This window comes from Callorhinchus milii, unplaced genomic scaffold, assembly GCF_018977255.1.
Source record: "Callorhinchus milii isolate IMCB2004 unplaced genomic scaffold, IMCB_Cmil_1.0 Scaffold5, whole genome shotgun sequence".
Taxonomy (NCBI): domain Eukaryota; kingdom Metazoa; phylum Chordata; class Chondrichthyes; order Chimaeriformes; family Callorhinchidae; genus Callorhinchus; species Callorhinchus milii.
This window is the reverse complement of record NW_024704746.1, coordinates 67,667,581-67,687,787: the sequence shown is the minus strand read 5'-3', so window position 1 is coordinate 67,687,787 and position 20,207 is coordinate 67,667,581. Positions and strand designations below refer to the sequence as shown.

At 50.2% G+C, this 20,207-nt stretch overlaps 1 long non-coding RNA gene across 1 annotated transcript; it reads left to right on the top strand.

Annotated features, from left to right (window-relative positions):
* Positions 1-3,363: 3,363 nt before the first annotated feature.
* LOC121849164 lies at positions 3,364-20,189 on the top strand. The gene is made up of 3 exons (XR_006085125.1): positions 3,364-3,505; positions 4,116-4,130; positions 20,141-20,189. It is a non-coding gene; the product is annotated as an uncharacterized LOC121849164 (long non-coding RNA).
* The last annotated feature ends 18 nt before the right edge of the window (positions 20,190-20,207 follow it).

Sequence of the window (20,207 nt, the reverse complement as noted above, 5' to 3'; positions counted from 1 at the left end):
CTAACCACTGAGCGACAGGACTCCATAGTTTATCGCCCAGCGGTGGAATCCAAGTGGATTCTCATTAGATTGAACAAACACAAACACACAAGACTTATATCTGTTCTGACGAAGAGTCGCGGACCCGAAACATTGACTCGCTTTCCTCTCTCCATAGATGCTGCCTGACCTGCTGAGGGTTCCCAGTGACTTCTGCTTTTGGTTCAGATTTCCAGCAATTGCAGTATTTTGGGTTTTGACTGATATCTGTGTGTGTGAGGTGGGGTGGGGGGTGGGGGGGTTGGTGCTGTGCCCTATCAGGGGGAATTCAATCAATCAATCAATCAATCAATCAATCAATCAATCATTCAATCAATCAATCAATCAATCACTCAATCAATCAATCACTCAATCAATCAATCACTCAATCAATCAATCAATCAATCAGGTGAGAAATCAAAATGAAGGAATAAAACAACAATCAGGAGAGACAAATCAATCAATCGGGAAATTAATCAAACCACAATCGGACAAGAAATGAATTAATCAGTGAGGAAATCGTCCAATTCGAGGCAGAAAAATCACTCAAATCAGAGAAAGAAACGAGGGTTGCTCCACACCTTCCTGAATCCGAGGGAATAATCTTAACTGGAGTCCTGTAGCTCAGCGGTTAGAGCCCTCGCCTCGCAAGCGAGAGGACCCGGGTTCGATTCCCGGGCGGGACCAAACCTTAGGCAAGTTTCCTGACTCCCCCTCACACACACACACACGCCTCTGTTTACCAGCAGTCAGTAGAAATCCGGGTGTTAGTCGATTGGCGGATCACTTTCTGGGGAGTAATAGTCCCTCCAACCCAAAAAAATCTGGTCCCCCCTCAATCCACAGCTGTTTGTGGGGGACGCTGCTGTGCGTAATTGGCTGCCGCGTTTCACCCACAAAACACCCAGTCACTTCACTTTACAGCGTACCCTGTGAAGCGCTTTGAGACGTCTCGAAGACGTGATGAGGCGCTGTGTCAAATGCCGGGATGGCCATTGTTATTACACAGCGCCCTTCAGATGGGCAGCGTCTCGGAGCCCTCAACAGGGGGTTTAGACCCTCAGTCAGCCACCTGTTGCCAGTGAACTCACCAGTAGTTGCGGTTTCAAAGAGGTGGGGGTAGAGGGGAGAGAAAGAGACAGACAGAGAGGGAGCAGAGCGCGAGCTGCTCTCTCTTACACAGTAGTAAGCAGTTTACCAGACAGAATAAAGCCAGCGACGCTGTACTCTGTTCTCCAGTCGCTTTGCTGCGTAAGCACAAATCTGCCAAATAACATCAAACCGCCGAATTTGCTTATATGCAATTCTTTTCTCTCCCCCCCCCCCCCCCCCCCCCCCCGCCTCGGCCCCCCAAGTCTGTCATTAGATTCCAAGGCTGGGAAGGGAGGAGAGGAATAATATCTTAACAGGTGACACGGGCAGAAATTTGCCTTAATTTTGAATCTTTGCCGGGGAGAGAAGCCTTTTGTGTGTGTGTGGGTTTGCGTCTGTTACACAGCGAGATAAGGCTTGCAAAACTGTATAAATATATATAAATGTATATTTTTTTTATATCTAAATCCCCAGCAAGTCCAGATCTTCATTGTACAGAATCAACTCGCGCACAAAACAAGGCAAGGGAAAGGCAGCCATAAATACTTACCCGCTTCCCCAGGCTCGGGAAATAATACTAAGAACAATAACCCTCGCATTTGACACAGCGCCTGATCACGTCTTCGAGACGTCTCAAAGCCCTTCACAGGATACACTGTAGAGTGTAGTGACTGTGTGTTTTGTGGGCGAAACGCGGCAGTGGATTGAGAGACCCAAATTATTACCGTTACTTATTTGCGAATATTGGCAGACGAGAGGCGCGGCAGTGGTACAGGTAGTTAACCCTCCACATTTCGAGACGTTTTTCCTTCTCTTTTCACCCCCAACCCCTCACACACACACCCACCCCTCCATGAGCAAAAAAAAAGAGGAGCCGGAGTTTGTTTTGGGGGTTGGCTTTGGCGGTGGGTGATTTATGCTTTGCAACCGAAAGGATGAATTGTAAATTATTATTAATAATTATATGAGTGTTGCTGGTGTAGTTTTTTTGAGGGGGTGGGGGTGGGAGTGTAATATTTGTTGATATCTCTCTGCGATTCGTGGCTGCACTGAAGATTCGGGCTGTTTATGTGTGTGTAGGGGGGTGGGGGGGTGGGGGGGGGGGCTAGTATTTGCTGGTATCTCTGTACTGTTAGTTACTACACTGAAGGTGTGTGTGTTGGGGGGGGTGGGGGGGGGTGGGGGCTGGGGCAAGGAATTGGACAAGAAAGATAGACACTGGACACACGGCGCAGGCGATGGCGTTTGCATCGGTCTCTGTCTCTCCTGGGGCGCTGACCCATTATCGATCCAGTTATCGATCAGTTATCGATCAGTTATCGATCGATCTGATTAGGAGACCTTTTTTTTTAGGTTCCCTTAAAAACTCAATGGGTTCCACAGTCTCCATTCCCAGTGAGGTCAAAAGAGGTGGGAAGAGAGGACTTTTGATTTGATCCCAACCCATCCCCTCTCTCCCCCCCCCCACCCCCACCCACCAGTCCCCCCCCTCCCTGCTCTCCAGCTCTCTTCCTCCCTCCTCTCTCCTCTCTCCTTCTCTATCGGTCCTTTTTGTATCATCGTTTCCCTGGTAACCTGATCGATTATTGTGATCAGGAACTGTGGAGAGAGGGAGAGAGAAGGAGAGAGGAGAGAGCATCCTTTCCTCCCCTCTCTTCCTCTACACCCCCACCCTCCCTCCATCTCTCTCCCTCTCCACCTCCCTCCCTCCCTCCATCCATCTCTCTCCCTCTCCACCTCCCTCCCTCCCTCCATCCATCTCTCTCCTCTCCACCCCCTCCCTCCTCCCTCCCTCCATCTCTCTCCCTCTCCACCTCCTCCCTCCCTCCCTCCATCTCTCTCCCTCTCCACCCCCTCCCTCCCTCCATCTCTCTCCCTCTCCACCCCCTCTCTCCCTCCATCTCTCTCCCTCTCCACCCCCTCCCTCCCTCCATCCATCTCTCTCCCTCTCCACCCCCTCCCTCCCTCCCTCCCTCCCTCTATACATCTCTCTCCCTCTCCACCCCCTCCCTCCCTCCTCTCTCTCTCTCTCTCTCTCCTCCCTCCCTCTCTCCTACACCCCTCCTCTACCCAACCAACCATCATCTCCTCCATCCCATAAAACGAACGGGGGAGATGGAGAGATAGAGAGAGGAGAGGAGAGAGGAGAGGACTGGTTTGGTGGGTACAGAGGACCACTTGTTTAGCTCCTTAGCCTGGCATTACCCCCCCACTCCCCCCCCCCCCCCCAAAAAAGCACCATCGTCCCGGGGTGGATCTGAAACAACAGCGAATGGACAGCGAATACCCAGAACATGCGCTGATCTCAAGCACTCAACAGCCTTTCCCTTCTGATCGCTCAGGACTTTCGCTCCTCTCTCTCTCTCTCTCTCTCTGTTGGACATTGGGGTTTGAGGTGAGTAAAGAAAATAAAAGGGGGGAAATGGGGTGGAGGGGGTGGGGGGGGGGGGTGGGGGGGATGGACAGAGAGTTGGTGATTGTCAATGCAATTAATTCCTCTCCCCCTCTATAAAAAAACTGACTTGATTTATTTCTCTCTGTCTCTCTCTCTCTCATCCCCTCTTCCTTCATTCCTAGAGACGAGTTGGTGATTATAATTACAATTATTTCTCTCTCTCCCCCCCCCCCCCCCCTCCCCTCCCACTGGTAAAAAAAAATACTGAGTTGATCTCTTTCTCTCTCTCTCTCTCTCTTATCTCTCTCTCTCTCTCTTATCTCTCTATTTCTCTCTCTCCTCTCCTCTCTTCTCTTCATTCCTGGAGAGAAATAATTCGTCAATGAAAGGTGGATTTTAAATGCATCCTAATTTCACATCCTATTGTGTGTGTGTGTGTGAGATCTGAACACATCTCTCCCTCTCTCTCTCTCTACCTTTTTATTTTGCTTAAAAAAACACACACACAATTTATATATATATATATGTATAATTTTTCTATATATATGTATATATAAAAGATATACACTCAGTTGAATTTTATTAATGATCTCTTCTCTCCCTGCGACAGAAGAATGAGACACTGGTAAGGAGTTTCAAAGATTCATTTCACATTGACTGTGTTGGAGTGGATGTGGGTATGTGTGTGTGTGTATGTGTGTGTGTTTTTTAGGGGGGGGGGTTTGGACAGAGTTCTGTTAGAGAGAGAGAAAGATGGGGATGGGGGGGAGGTAATTTTTTTAAAAATTGTGCTTTTATTCCATTCGCATTCGCGAAGATAACCGCAAGTTAGACAGCTATTTAAGGCAGGCAACAGCATGGGGGGGGGGGGGGTTGGAGGGGGGGGGGGGGTGGGGGCTGCGTATGGTGTGAAGTGTTAACAGTGTCACTGTGTCAAGCCGTGGTATGTGAACCTGCCTTAACTGTCCTGTGTTTCCGACACCGCATTTGGTTACCCTTTCCATGCTCCCCATTTTCCCCATCGCCCCATCGCCCGCCCCACCTCCCAATCATCCGTGTTGAGGGCTTTGAGACCTTTTTTTTAAAAAAAATATTAATAATAATAATAATAATAACAATAATAACAATCACTCAGTCCACCACTGTTTGTGGGACGCTGCTGTGCGCGAATTTCCTGCCGCGTTTTCGACCACAATAGGCACGACCGGTCGCCCCACTTTACCCCCATGTGCCACAAAGCGTTTTGAGACGTCTGGAAGACGTGACAGGTCGCTCCAGCAAACTGCGAGGTTTGTTATTGGAATTCTGTTCCCCAAACCTGTGTAACAACTGGGGCGATCGCGCGGGAATTCGGGATCAGAGTGTTTGTTATAAGGCAAAATAACATCATTGTATTTGGGTTTGTCCCGGCCGGGGGGTGGGGGTGGTGGTGGTGGTGGGGGGGGGGGGGTTGTCTGACACGCTCGGAAACCCGTCACCGTTGCTTAAGAGTCTCCGAACCTAAACTGAGAATATTCCAGGCATCCCATCCCACACCTGGCAATGCCAGAGACAGATTGTTGGAATGGAACCCGCGCTCTCTCTCTCTCTCTCTTTCTGGAAGGACGCATCCTGCTTCGCTAATTCCGGAGAGTATTAGGCGCAGGTTGGCGAGAGCCAAGGCTTGGGGGGTGGGTGGGGGTGGGGGGCAGAGAGTGCGTTGGGGTAACTGCTGGAGTCTAACCAGCTAAACCCACACATATCACGGCCATTGAGAGCGCTGTCTGGCCAAGCTTTCCCGCTGCTTGTCCAGCGAGGACCCCCCTCCCCGTTAGTTAGGGCTTTGGCTGCAGGAGCTGAGGGGGAGGATTCCCTGCCCCCCAGTGACTAGTCAGTCCTTACAAGTTGAACAAACTAAGCTGTGATTTTATATATGTATCTATATATAATGCATATCTCTGTATACGTTATATATAAACTGCTTGGCGGCAGTCTTACAGCAACCTTGTGTTTGTATAGCCTTCCCCGTGTCGGATAAAATCTTGGGAACGCTACTCAGTGCGGAGTAACCGAGCTCATCGAAGGGAAAAAAAAACACATGAGGCTATGTAACCAATAAAATAATCCGTGCATGTGATGCAGCGCCCGATCACATCGTCAAGACGTTCCAAAGCGCTTCACAGAATATGCCGTAAAGTGCAGTGACTGTAAAGTATATTTTGTGGGCGAAACGCGGAGCAAGTGACCAATTTTATCTGTCGGAATATTGGCCAGGACACCGAGAAGGAGAGAGAGAGAGAGAGAAACTCCCTTCTCTAGCGCCTTATCTCATCTTTGTGACGTGTCAAAGCGCTTCACAGAATACGCTGTAAAGTGCAGTGACTGTATATTTTGTGGGCGAAAGATAATTGTACGCCATAAAAAGTTTGGTCTGAAACACAAAACCTACAGCATTTTCTTTCTCAAACGAGCTTTCGGGTCAAAGTCTCCAATTGACGATCAAAGTATCGTCGTCGTTCCCCGCACTTGTTTCAATGTCGTCCACAAAACACACAGTCACTGCACTTTACAGTAAATCTTGTGAAGCACTTTGGGACATCCTCCCAACATGAAGGGCACTATATCAAATGCAAGGATCATTGTTTGTTGTTTAAACAGCCATTGGGGTTTGGGGCTGATGGTGGGTTGGAATTTTATTATATTTGGGACGTCGCACAAATTCTCTGCCATGTTGGCCTACAAAACACACAGTCACTACGCTTGACAGTGAATGAATCCTGTGAAGCACTGTGAGACGTCCTCCCGATGCGAACGTTGCTGTATTAAATGCGAGGAATATTACATTTATGATCATAACAGTTCTTGCGTTCAATGGAGCGACTTAAGTCAAGTCAACACCTCAAACCACTTCACGGGATTTTAATAACAGTAAATATAATCATAATAATAATAATCCTTGTATTTGATAGAGCGCCTCATCACGTCATTGAGACACTGTAAAGTGGAGTCACTGCATTTTGTGGGTGAAAACTTGAACTGTAAGGTGTAGTGACTGTGCATTTTGATGCCAATGTTGTAAAGGAAGGAAGGATGGTTGAAACTGGAGAGGAGGGGTAGAGACTGGGGGTGAGGGGGGGGATTGGAATCGAATAGAAAGGGCTGTTTCGGAGGAAGCTTTGACTTCCGATTGCATTGGCCTGGATCCTCGATCGCAGTTGCTTTGTGCAGAGGAGTGCACGTCTTGTGTGTTTATTTTTATTATTAAAAAAAAACGCTGCTACCCACCTAACCTTGGCAATGCGTCCCCACAAGATATAAGGAAAGGAAGCCGGATTAATCTGCAGTGGATCCGCTCTCCTGCACAGGAAGCTCGTCCAATTTATTTATACAGTCATTTTTTTTTTTTTTTTCCGCGGGTTTGCAAAAGGAAACACGGTTTTGATGTGTACCTCGTTTTTACTCACGGGTTCCGACAAATTACCATTACTATTGCATCAGTGAGAAATGCCCACAGGGGCTTTTATAATGCCCTCGGAAATAATCACACGCAATAATAATAATCCTAGTACATTTGAGGCAGCTCCTCGCCACGGCTCAACCTCGCGACGTCTCAAAGCGCTTCGCAGGATGTACTGTACAGTGTAGTGACTGCGTGTTTTTGTGGGCGAAACCGGTCGCGCCCAGCACTGACCTCTGTAACGCACGTGCTCTGTATAGTCACGTGGGTTTCGGACCCTGAAACAAACGCAGTGACCGTATGGAGTGAGCTTTCCTGCTAACAGAGCCCGTCGCCGACGCAAGACAAATCGAGAGAGGATACGCTCACCACGTAGAATATCGTGTGTATTATTCGGCCCATGTATCTGTCTCGCGGATGTGCTCTCATTCGTTTATTATTATTATTATTAAATATTAGCGAGGGGAATGTTATTCCTACCCACTCAATAACGTTATCCTGCTATCTCCAGTCTCGTCTCCTGTTTGTCTGTCCAGATGGACATTAAAGATCTCGCGGCCCTGTTCGAAAAGAGAAGGGAGTTTCTCTCTCTCTCTCTCTCTCTCTCTCTCTCTCGCGGTGTCCTGGCCAACAATCCCCCGAATAAAATCGGTCGCTCGCTCCACGACTGTTTGTGGGGCTCTGCCGCGTTTCGCCCACAAAATACACAGTCACTGCACTTTACAGCGTGTCCCGTGAAGCGCTTTGAAACAGATTATTTTAGCCAAATGCTACCAATTGAGACAAGCTGAAAATCGCAATGGTTCTTCACGGACTTGAGGTGATATTTAATACGTCACGGGTTCCAATATTCACCCGTAGAACCTTTCCTGGTTGATCGGGAACCCATCCGGAAATTAATGGCGAATTTAAGTATTAAAATTCAGAAGCCTTTAATGGGATTGTTCTAATTATTTGATTCAAAATTCGGAAGCCATTCTAAAATAATGCTCCCGAATTTATTGAACTTAAATGGACTAAAGTAATGGATTAATTATCAGTTGCACTCTATTAATTTAGAGGGCTGATATATTATGCAAATGAGCTTTAAATAGGTAGTGAGGAGAGGCAGCAAATGAGGTGACGTATTTTTTTAACCGTTTCTGCGGCAGATTGCGCGTCTGCCTGGCTCAGTCGGCAGCGCCCCTCGCCTCTGGGTGCTCAGAAGGTTGGGGGTTTGAACCCCCATGTCCGGGCTGACGTACTAGCACATCGCTGGGGAAGAGAGAGAGAGAGAGAGAGAGAGAGAAAGAGCTCTGCATTGTCAGAGACTCCGTCCTTCGGAAGAGACGTTAAACCTCACTCCCCGTCTGTGCCCTGTTCAGGTGGACGTTAAAGATCCCGCGACGCTGTTGGGGAAAAAGAGAAGGGAGTTTCCCCCTCTCTCTCGCTCTCTCTCTCTCTCTTTCTCTCTCTGCTCCTGGCTGACAATACCCCGGATTTCCGTTCATTTAATTGGGAATTCCTTGGTAAGGAATCTGGAAGAGGGTCCTATCATTCCCTGTGTTTGTGCCACGTGAATTCCTCATTCACAAAAATCCTGTTTTAAGAAACACCGCAAATTAAAGGTGGGGTTCGGGTGGGGTGTGGGGGGCGATAATTAAACGATGGATCAATCCTTCTGCAGTTTTGACTTGGTTTTGCCTTCCCTCCCGTCTCTCTCTCTCTCCCCCCCCCCCACCCCACCCATCATCACCACCCCCCATCATCATCGCTGGAATATATTCAGGGGAGTTTTATTAGACATAACAGCAAAACAAGAACGTGCACGTAGGGAGCGTCCTTCCCACAGGGCAGCGTCTCGGAGCGCTTATCAATGCATTCACCATCCCTCACCGCTCAAAACAAAGGAGAGAACAGAATGCTTTGAAAAGAGAGAGCGAGAGAAATAGATAGAGAGAGGAGATAGAGAAATAAAGAGAGAGAGAGAGAGAGAGACAGGCACACAGGGACTTTCATTTATCTCTGACACGATTTTGTGAACGGGCTCTGTTTATTTGCGGCGAATTCCTCTAATTGACATCCCCCCCTTTGGAAACAGAAATCAGGCACTTGGCAGTGAGCGAGAACCTGGGCTTTGTGTCTGGAGCGCTGTGTGATTTAGTTGAGCCGCTGTTAAACATGCGCACATTAAAGGCTTCGCAACACATCCCTCTGTCAGTCTGTTTGTCTCGAGGTGTCGTGTGTGTGTGTGTGTGTGGCCACACATGTTTTACATATATATATATATATATGTAAATGTATGTGTCATGTGTATTGTGCGCGGTATTTTGTAGTGCATGTCTGTGTGGTTGATGTCTGTGCGTGCATTGTATTGACTGTATTTTTTTCGCGGCAGCCAATTGCGCACAGCAGCGACCCCACAAACAGTCGGGGATCGATTGACCCAATTTCTTTTATTTTGAAAGGATTATTACCCCCGGAAAGCGATCAGCCAATCGCCTAACAACCGGGTCCCTATTTACTGCTGGTAAACAGAGGCACGCGCGTGTGTGTGTGTGTGTGTGTGTGTGTGAAGTAAGGAAACTTATCTAAGGTTTCGCCTTAGACAACGTAAAGTGTAGTGACTGTGTATTTTGCGGGCGAAACGCGGCAGCCAATTTGTACACAGCAGCGTCCCCCACAAACAGCCACGGAGCGAGAGAACGACTTTAACTGGGGGATTGTCGGCCGGGACACCGGGAAAGAACCGCACTTACCCCCACGCTCCGGATAACATCGTTCTCGCGCGCCTCACAGCTGTTTGCGGGACCTGGCCGGCCAGCCAAGATGGCTGCCGCACCGGCCCGCGGAACGCACAGCCTCCGCGCTCGACCGCTCGTTGCGCAGAATTGCCGTCAGATGTTTTGGCGCGGTATCCAATGTTTAAAAAAAAAATCATTATGATAATTTATTATGATTATTATCATAAAAACACGTGCAAAAACTTCCAGTTTGGTGCTTTGCAATGCCTCATTTCCTCACAATTTGCAAGCAATTATATATATTTCCCCCCCCCCCCCCCCAATATGAAGCCCATGTATAATTAAACAAACCTCTTCTCAGTCAACCCTTCATATTGGTTTAGTAGCAATGGCTCACACAGCACAAGCTGAACGATTTAACCCTTTTATCACAGCTGCTCATTAGGCGAATTCTAAATTACCTCGAGGTGATTGGTGACCTCGGCTCACATTTTGGGAGAAAACTAGCTGCTTTGCATTAAATATTTCATGAGCCGAATAAATTAAAAATAAATTCTTAAAATGTGGGTTTTTATTGTTGAAAAACACATTTCGGCTTTTTTCTCTCGCACGAAGTCAAGGCCAAGAGAATGGGAGAGAGAAAATCCCGAATCTTTTTCCGAATAGCGCCACGGGGAATAATCTATGATGATGATAATAACAATAATAATAACAATAATCCTTGCATCTTGATACGGCGCCTTATCACTTTGTTGAGACGTCTCAAAGCGCTTCGCAGGATATGCTGTAAAGTGGAGTGACTGTATATTTTGGGGGTGAAAAGCGGCAGCACAGCAGCGTCCCACAAACAGTCGTGGATTGAGTGACCAAATATATATATATATTTTTGGGGAAGGGGTTTTTGTCCCCTGTAAAGCAATCTGCCAATGGGCCAACGACCAGGTTCCTACTCACTGCTGGTAAACAGAGGCGTGTGTGTGTGTGTGTGTTGGGGGGGGTAAGGGAAGGGGCTATGGGAACTTGCCTAAGGTCTTGCCCTGCCCGGGAATCGAACCCGGGGTCCTCCGGCTTGCGAGGCGAGAGCTCTAACCGTTAAGCTCCAGGACTCCTAAAGGATCTTTGGGATGTCCTCCTGACATGAAAAGCGCTATATCAAATGCAAGGATTATTATTATTATTATTATCTTGAACATCCACAGGTGTACAGGGCGCAGATGAGGGTGGTGGTGGTGGGGGGGGGGGGGAAGAGGTTTTAACATCTCCTCTAGAGGAGAGCGAGCACTTTCCTCTCCCCTCTCCCCCCACCCCCACCTCACCCCCCCCGACCCACCCCTTGAGCGACGGCGTGGGGGTTGGTGGGAGGGAGAATGGGGGCGTCGGTGAGAATCTTGGCTGGTAACTTCATTTTTTTTTTCTTTTGCAACCGAGCCATTAGCTGCGTGACATTTGCTTCACACACTGACAGCTTATTCACACGGACCGTTTAAATAGAGTGGGAGCATTTCATTGAGAACCAGCCCGGAGCCAAATTATTTCATTATCTCTCTCTCTCTCTCTCTCTCTCTTGTAACAAGCTTCCTTCCTTTTCTTGAGATTGGCACTCTCACTCGTTCTTGCTTTTTTTCTCTCCCTTCTACCACCCCCCACCCATCCCTCCTACCCCCACCCCTTCCCTCCCCCACCTCTCTCTCCCTCTTTCTCCCTCTCTCTCTCTCTCTCTCGCTCTCTCCGCGCTGGGTTGAGGGATGTGGGAAACGATTCCCGAGAAAGCGTTTGGCCTCTCCCCCTCTTCACGGCTCCCGTCGCCAAAAAATGACCCTCGGTTTAACTCTTCTTCTGAGCGAGCGTTTGTCATTTTCTTTGCTGTCAGTGATGCTCTGCGGCGTTAACGTTAACGATGATAATCCTTGCATTTGATCCGGCGCCGTGTCGCACCCTCGAGGCGTCTCAAAGCTTTGTCGGAGACGCCGTCCTTCGGCGCTGCGCTCTCCCGCAAAATACGCAGTCACTACGCTTACATTACGCTGCACTGCTGGACTGTGAGGTCAGAGACACTGACGTGGGGATGGAACCCACAACCTCCTGACCCAAAGAGTGGCCGCGCTTTCAGCCGCTACGCCCATAAACCGTGGAACACTCTCCCTCTATCCCTCCCACCGTCTCGCCACCCCCCCCCCCCCCCACCCTCTCCTGCCTTCCCCCTCTTCCTCTTCGACCAGTGCCTACGGTCATCTCCTCCCCCCCCACCCCAGGCTCAGCCTCATGCTCCCGCCACTGTCGAGCGCTCTGGGTGCGAGAAGGCGGCGTGGAGGGGGGGGGGGGGTGGGCTGTGTAAGTGCAAGTTGTTGTTGTTGTTGTTGAAGCTGCCAACTGCACCAATCCAGGCAGCCACTCTCATCCCTTTAAGATGATGTATGCATTGCTGCAGTAACCTTCCCCTTTAATAACACGCTCCATGCAGCTGTACAGCGTATGGCGCGGGCGAGAGGGCTGCTGAGTGCATGTGTGGTACGGGAGGCATTTACACGCAATTAGTAACGCTGTTTAAAGCTTCAGCGGGGAAAACAAATGAGCTTATTTAGCGGCACGGTGAGTCCACACCGTCCGCCTCATTAACTTCATCTGCGTATGCAAATCAGGTCAATTAGCGCAGTTCATTGCTGCGTTATTCCTTCATTCCGTATCGCATTCTGGAGTCGGTGGAGAGCGGAGGCACCGGGGCTCGGTCCACGACGGGCGGAGAAATTTCTGCAGTAAATGAGGAGGCCATTCAGCCCATCGTGTCAGTGCTGGCGCCCGCCTTCCCCCCAATGGGGCTCTGTACTCTAACCCCAATTCCTTGCCCTCTCGCCATCGTCCTGTAGCTCAGTGGTTAGAGCCCTCGCCGGGCAAGTGGGTTTAATTCCCGGTCAGGGCAAACCTTAGGCAAGTTTCCTTACTCCACACGCCTCTGTTGATCTAATAGTACGTAGGAACCCAGTGGTGAGGGGATTGGCGGATCGCTTTTCCAGGGGTACTAATCCCTTCGCAATAAAAAAATAATAATTTTTGATTGCTCAATCCACGGCGGTTTGTGGGGACTCCGCAGTGCGACACTGGCTGCCGCGTTTCGCCCACAAAATACACAGTCCATTTACTTTACAGTCTATGCTGTGAAGCGCTGTGACACGTCTCGAAGATGTGATCAGGCGCTGTATGAAATGCAAGGATTATTATTAATATTTGCCGTTGGCTGCAGTGGCCAGGGCTCCTCTCCTGGTTTCTCTGTCACTGAAACCCCATCGTTTCTCAGGCTGTCGCTGAGCCGTGCCTACCTTGTTCCTTTCTGACAGCTCAGATATACGACATCACTCCTTTGGCACATGTACTGCATCAACATCAAAGTCTAACACCTCTGTAATGGCCTTTTTATTGGTTCCCTCGCAGAGGGTTGCCAACAAATTTTTTCTCTCTCTCTCAACTCTCTATCGCTGGATTCTTCCAAACCCCCTACCTCCCAATCTTCCCTCCCTCTCTACCTCCTTCCATCCCTCTCTCCAGTATGAGCGTAAGTTTACGGGCGTGAAACAAATTCACAGTCACTCCGCTTTCACAGCAAATCCCGGCAGTCCCGTAGCTCAGTGGTTAGAGCCCTCGCCTCGCAAGCGAGAGGACCCGGGTTCGATTCCCAGGAAGAGCTAAACATTGGGCGAGTTTCGTTACTCCACACACACACACACACGCGCGCGCGCGCCTCCGTTTACTCAGCAGTGAGTAGGAACCCGTTGGTTAGTTTCTCTCTGGGTCGCTTTTCCGGAGGGCAATAATCCCTTCAAGAAATAATAATTTGGTCACTTAACCCAAGTGCTTGCGAAATTGCTCGCCGCATTTCGTCCACAAAACGCACAGTCACTACCCTTTTACAGTATATTCCGGGAAGGGCTTTGAGACGTCTCGGATACATGATACGGCGCTATATATTATTATTATTGTTGAAAATCGCACGAATCGCTTTGAGACTTTACCCGACTCCACGCGCCAGGAAAGGGAGATAGACGGAAGACGCAGAGACCCGGTTTGACGCCTGATCCGAGAGAGGGCACGGAGAGGGAGGGAGGGAGGGAGGGAGGGAGAGAGGGGAATTGAACCCCAGCACAACCTTTTGACCCAGAGGAGAGGACATGAGTGACGGAGCCAAGGCTGCAGGCAGTAAAATAAAGCGGGTCCCAAGTGGGTAGCAGGTGGCTAACAAAATGTTAATGTTTCAGGAAATGGAAAGCTGTGGATGAGTCTCCCAGGATTTATGAAAAGCTCGGAGCATAACCTACCAATAAAAGCAAAGTGGCTGCTGGATTAACGGGGCAGAAAGTCAAATGATTTAGGCGGCGCGTGTGTAAACCACAACATCCCGCGCGCAAAGCTGCGCGCTCCATTAACCCATGGACCCCCGGCAACGCCGACAGCTTAGCTCAGTCGGTAGAATAGGAGCCCCGTTGGTTAGAGAGCTCGATCGCAAGCGAGGGGTCCTGGGTTCGAAACCGTAGGGATACTGGCACACTCCCACGCGCGCCTCTGAGCGCCTCGCAGTGAGTAGGAACCCGGTTGTGTGTCGATTGGTGGAGGTAATAATTCCTTCAAAAGAAAAAAAATCCACGGCTGTTTGTGGGGACACTGCTGTGCGCAATCGGCTGCCACGTTCCGCCCACAAAATACAGTCACTGCACTTTACAGTATATCCTGTGAAGCGCCGTGAGACGTCTCAACGATGTCTCAACGATGTGATAAGGCGCCGTATCAAATGCAAGGATTATTGTTATTGTGAAAGGTATCTTTACAGTCCGCCCCAAACAATGATTATTACCCCCAGAAAGCGATCCTCCTAAGGTTTCGCCCGGGAATTGAACCCGGTTCCTCTCGCTTGCGAGGCGAGCGCTCTAACCAGGCTACAGGACTCTACTTGAATCTTGAACGCACCACCGTCCGACACAGACCTAGAGACGAGGTGTGAGAGCAAAAGGCTGAGCCAGGCTGACGCTGGGAGGATGTGTGTGGGGTGGTGGGGGGTGTGGGCAGAGAGGAGTGATGGACGTCCTTGGGAATGATTTTGAAATATATGGGGCAGCTCATCCGAAGGACATCTATGGCTCGCGGGCTACACTCTCACTCTCCGTGACTGCTGGGGAGAAACAAGCCCATCTGTTTCTGCCATGCTGCACTCTGAGGGGGGCGGGTGGTGGGGGGAGGGAGTGGGGGGGGAGGAGGGAAAGGAAGGTAAGACTCGGCGGTGGAGCCAGTTTAACACTCGGTGTGAGATCAGCCTTGCCATTGACATCGCTGATAATAATAATAATAATAATAATCCTTGGCTTTGATACAGCGTCTCATCACGTCGTCGAGACGTCTCAAAGCTCTTCACAGGATACACTGTAAAGTGTAGTGACTGTGTACTTTCTGAGCGAAACGCGGCAGCCAATTGCGCACAGCAGCGTCCCCCACGAACAGCCGTGGATTGAGTCACCACATTTTTTTCACGGGGGGAATTACACAGGGAGTTTCAGGTCGGGAGGACATCCCAAGGCGCTGGACAGTCAAGGATTTGCACCCGAGCCGGGAGTCTTGAGACGAGCCTTGAAGGAGGCCAAGGGAGTGGGCTCTGCCACTGTCAAGCGCTCTGGGGCGCTACGCTGTGTGAGGGGGCACAATATAAACACCAGTTGTTGTCAGTGGTGTTGGTGCGGCGGAGGGACTGTGTATAAATGCCTCGCTGTGTGTCTGAGTAACTGACCCCTGTTCTATCCCCGTCTCCTCTCCCCTCTCCACACCCCCCCAACCCCCACCGCCCCACCGCCACAAACACTGGAGTCTGTCTCTTGGCTCCTGTAGTGGAGAGTTCACCAACAAGTTTGGAGCCTCGCGACCCTCTGTAGAACTAGTTCACTGGGGACAGGGTTCGCTCTCAACCCATCTCGGCTGAATCAGCCATTCAGCCTCACCGCACAATGCTGCCGACCGCAACAAAAGGAACCAACATCCTTCTCCTGAGAGACTGATTGCCTGGGAACCCAACTGAACACTGCAATAAGCTGTCTTTAAGCAAACATAGCTCAGGCTGTGCAAACGCTCCTTGATCACTATCCAAGCACCCCGGTGAAACATCTGCATTCAAAGTGTCGCCTTTAGCTACCTGGGAATGCCAGCCTGGAATTTCTCAGGCTCTCAGCCTCACACTCTTGTGTTTTTTGTCTTGGGATATAAGGAGTCCTGTAGCGCAGCGGTTAGAGCTCTCGCCTCGCAAGCCAGAGGACCCGGGTTCGATTCCCGGGCAAGGCGAAACCTTAGGCAAGTTTCCTTTCCCCACGCACGTGCCTGTGTACCCAGCAGTGAGTAGGAACCCGGTTGTTAGTTGATTGGCAGATGGCTTTTCCGGGGGGGAATAATAATAATAATTCCACTTCCCCAAAAATACGGTCACTCAATCCGAGACTGTTTGTGGGACATGTGTTTCTGCGTGTGTCAGACACCCGGCCGGTCACGGTGACGGGTTTCCGTGTGTGTCAGACACCCGACTGATCACGGTGATGGGTTTCCGTGGGTATCAGACACCCGGCCGGTCACGGTGACGGGTTTCCGTGGGTGTCAGACACCCGCCTGGTCACGGTGACGGGTTTCCGTGTGTGTCAGACACCCGGCTGATCACGGTGATGGATTACTGCGGGTGACAGACACCCGGCTGATCGCGGTGATGAGTTTCCGTGCGTGTCAGACGCCTGGCTGACAAAAAAAAATGTTCCTTCAGTTACACAACTTATCTTGTGGATCGGTGTCGTGCTGGTGCATATTTAGATTTGACAGAGAATTTGGTTTAGCACCTTAGAGCAAGTTAAAGTAATTACTTTTTTTTATACTCTGCTTGTCATGATTATATTCCTGAGACGTTCTTTTATGGCTTGTGTTTGTCTCGAGGGAACCAGCTTTAGAATCACCTTGTGGAAAACATCATTATCCTTCTGTCCTCCTATGGGGTGGGGGGAGGGAGGGAGGGAGAGAGAGGTAAATGGGATTTAATTACATTCCATTGTTTAGCAATGGAGTGTAATTAAATCCACCCTCTGTGCCGGTCACTCGTCCTGAGCCCTGGAGGGTCTGCAGTATTCCAGGGTACTCATTGCTGATGACAGCACAGCCCGGCCCGGCTCATCGGCAGGGCAGTGGGGGAGCGAGCACCAACACGAGACGATGGGGGGGAAAGAGAGAGAGAGAGAGAGAGAGAGAGAGAGCAGGGAACAGGGGGGGTTAAGAGTAGAGAGCTCCAGTGGGGGAGCGAGCACCAGCACTGTAAATATTCTGTGATTCCACGCAGCGTTACAGTGCGATATTGAGCTATAAATCTGCCTGACTTGTGCTGTTGTTGATGTCCGCTACAAGATGGGGCTCCTAACTCCCCGAGCTGTCATTGCTCATTTTCAATGGGAATCGATGCCCTTTTATGTAGAGCGTTAACTGCGCGACTACCAATAAAAACGGCCTCCGTACGTTGCAGTCATTGGCAGCCGTAAGGAACCTGCGATCTCCTGGAAAATGAGTGTCAGTCCGTGGCTCAGTCTCTCGCGCTCAAGCTCAACGTGGGGACTTTTGAGCTCACGGTTCATACAGTCACTACACTTTACAGTAAATTCTCGTGAAGGGCTTTCGAGGCATTTTCCCCGAAGTGACAAGGCACCGTAGCAAATACAGTGATAAGCGTCAGCCTGGCTCAGTCGCTCTCTCTCTCTCTCTCTCTCTCTCTTCTCGTCTCCTTTGGAGACGAAGGAGGACATTAAAGGTCCCGCGGCGCTGTTCGAAAAGAGAAGGGAGTTTCTCTCTCTCTCTCTCTCTCTCTCTCTCGGGGTGTCCTGGCCGAAAATACCCCCCCCCCTGCAAAATACAATCAGTCGGTCCCTCACTCCACGGCTGTTTGTGGGGACGCTGCTGGGTGCAAGTCGGCTGCCGCGTTTCGCCCACAAAATACACAGTCGCTGCACTTTACGGTGTATCCTCGTGAAGCGCTTTGAGACGTCTCGAAGACGTGATCGGGCGCTGTACCAAATGCGAGGATTATTATTAGTAATAGCAGTAGTGTTATGAACTCGGTCGCACGTATCTCTTACTCCCAGCGAGCGCTCAGGCCGCTGTTATCCTCAGCGATGTTCGGACACCCTGAACTTCTGAACACCGCGTGGCTGTTGCCGGGCATCGCAGGGGACCCGCTCATTAACTGAGAGACACAAGAAAAACCTGCGAAGGAACACCCCCCCCCTCCCCCCTCATAAATCAAGGCAGTAAAACCCCACACGCGGCTCAATAAAGAGCTCGGCTTCTGCTGATTAGCGCCATATTTTGGCGATTGATTTTTTTTTCCCCTTCTATACTATCGACCGGGACACAGCACGAGGATGCAATGCTGTCTCACGTCTCGGTCTGTGCAGTGACCCCCCTCCGTTACTTTAATTTGACACCTTTTCATCTCTGTCTGTCTGTCTCTCCAGAGACTTAAATCACAGTTTCCTGTAGAGGGTGCGACGAGGGCCACCGAATTCCCCCCTAGTCTGAGGCTCCCTCGCAACATTCGGTCAACAAGATTAGCGCCAGCCTGACGGAGGTTGTTGTGGGTTCAAGCCCCCACTGTCAGGGCTTGGAGTCACACAGTCTAAGCTGAGGCTCCAATACAGCGCTGGAAGGGGGGTTGTTATATGTTGGAGACACCGTCCTTCAGAGGAGACCTTAAACCTCACTCCCCGTCTCCCTGTTCAGGTGGACTTTAAAGATCTCATGGCGGTGTTCGAAAAGAGAAGGGAGTTTCTCTCTCTCTCTCTCCCGGTGTCCTGCCCGACAATCCTCCAAATAAAGTCAGTCCCTCAATCCATGGCAATGGAATAGCATTGGAGTAGAGCTCCAGTACAGATACGATGGGGAGAGACAGAGAGAGAGTAGGGAATGGGGTTAGAGTAGAGAGCTCCAGTGGGGGAGTGAGCCCCAGCACAGACACCATGGGGAGAGAGAGAGAGCAGGGAATGGGGTTAGAGTAGAGAGCTCCAATGGGGGAGCGAGCCCCAGCACAGACACGATGGGGAGAGAGAGAGAGAGCAGGGAATGGGGTTAGAGTAGAGAGCTCCAGTGGGGGAGCGAACCCCAGCACAGACACCATACCCCCCTCTCCCCACCCCCCCACAACCCCCCATCCTGCATTGTGAACATGTTATGACTAACCTGAGTTTAAAGCTCTGCTGATGGAGTGGAAACTAATCTCCTGCTCTATTTGAATGGCACTCTTCATAAGGTTGAACTTGCCATTCAAGCTGTACGTTTTAACTGGTGCCAGCCAGCCAGCTTACCGAGGGGATGGTGGGGCGGCTTTAATTCATTCAAATCTGCAAGCGAGCGAGATACCTTGCCATTCTGAGGTCAATGGTAATTCAACAGCGCTCAATAGAAACAATTTGCGCACGCTGGGATTCTTCTGGACTCTTTAATGATCTTAAGAAAGCCAACTAACTGGTGCAATCACTCAGGAAAAACTCTCCCCCCTCGGCTCCTGTTAACCCTGCCAGCCCAAACCCTAACCAACGGGGAGGGAGGGTGGTCCTAGCTGGACAAGCAGCGGGAAAGCTTGCCCAGACCCTGCTCCCAATGGGCAAGTGTGAGGTTTAAAGTTGGCTATACGCTGATTAACACTCTCCTCCCCACTCACCCACACACACACACACCTGTTTGCCTGCTCTGCGTCCTATTTATGCGGGGGTAGGGGAGGGGAGGGTGGTCAGCCGGGTGTCTGACACCGTTGCTTAAGAGTCTCCAAACCCAACTGAGAACTCCAGGCATCCCTCCTAAACCTGGAAATCCCAGAGATAGATAGTTGGAATGGAATGCGCTCTCTCTTTCCTCTCTCTCTCTTTCTCTCTCCCTGGAGGGACAAATCCTGTTTACTTAATTCCAGAGAGTATTAGGCTCAGGTTGGCAAGAGCCAAGGCTTGGGTGTGCTCTGTATCGTTCCTATTCAGGTGTTGCGCTAGTGTGTGGCAGCCAGTTGCGGAGGGGCTCAGGCTTGACTTATGACGCCCTCTATGGTTAAGTGGCCTCAGACATGTCACCCACTGCCTTCGACCGTCTTAAATTTTAACGAAAATAATTTTTTGAACCTTTTGGGGCCCTGTAGCTCAGAGGTTAGAGCGAGAGAACCCGGGTTCGATTCCCGGGCAGGAAAGTCTCCTTACCCCACACGCCACTGCTAATCCGGGTGTTAGTTGGTGGACACAGGGGTAATAATCCCTTAAAAATTCTATGATAAATTAGTCACTCAATCCACTGCTGTGCGCAATCGGCTGCCGCGTTTCGCCCACAAAACACACAGTCACTCCACTTTACAGTGTATCAGGTGAAGCGCTGTGAGATGTCTCGAAGACGTGATAAGGCACCGTGTCAAATGCAAGGATTGTTATTAATATTATTATTATTTTCTAGGATTCTCACAAAAAATTCCTGCTCCGGATCCCGAATGTTGACCAGGAGAGGATCATGGCTGGGTTTG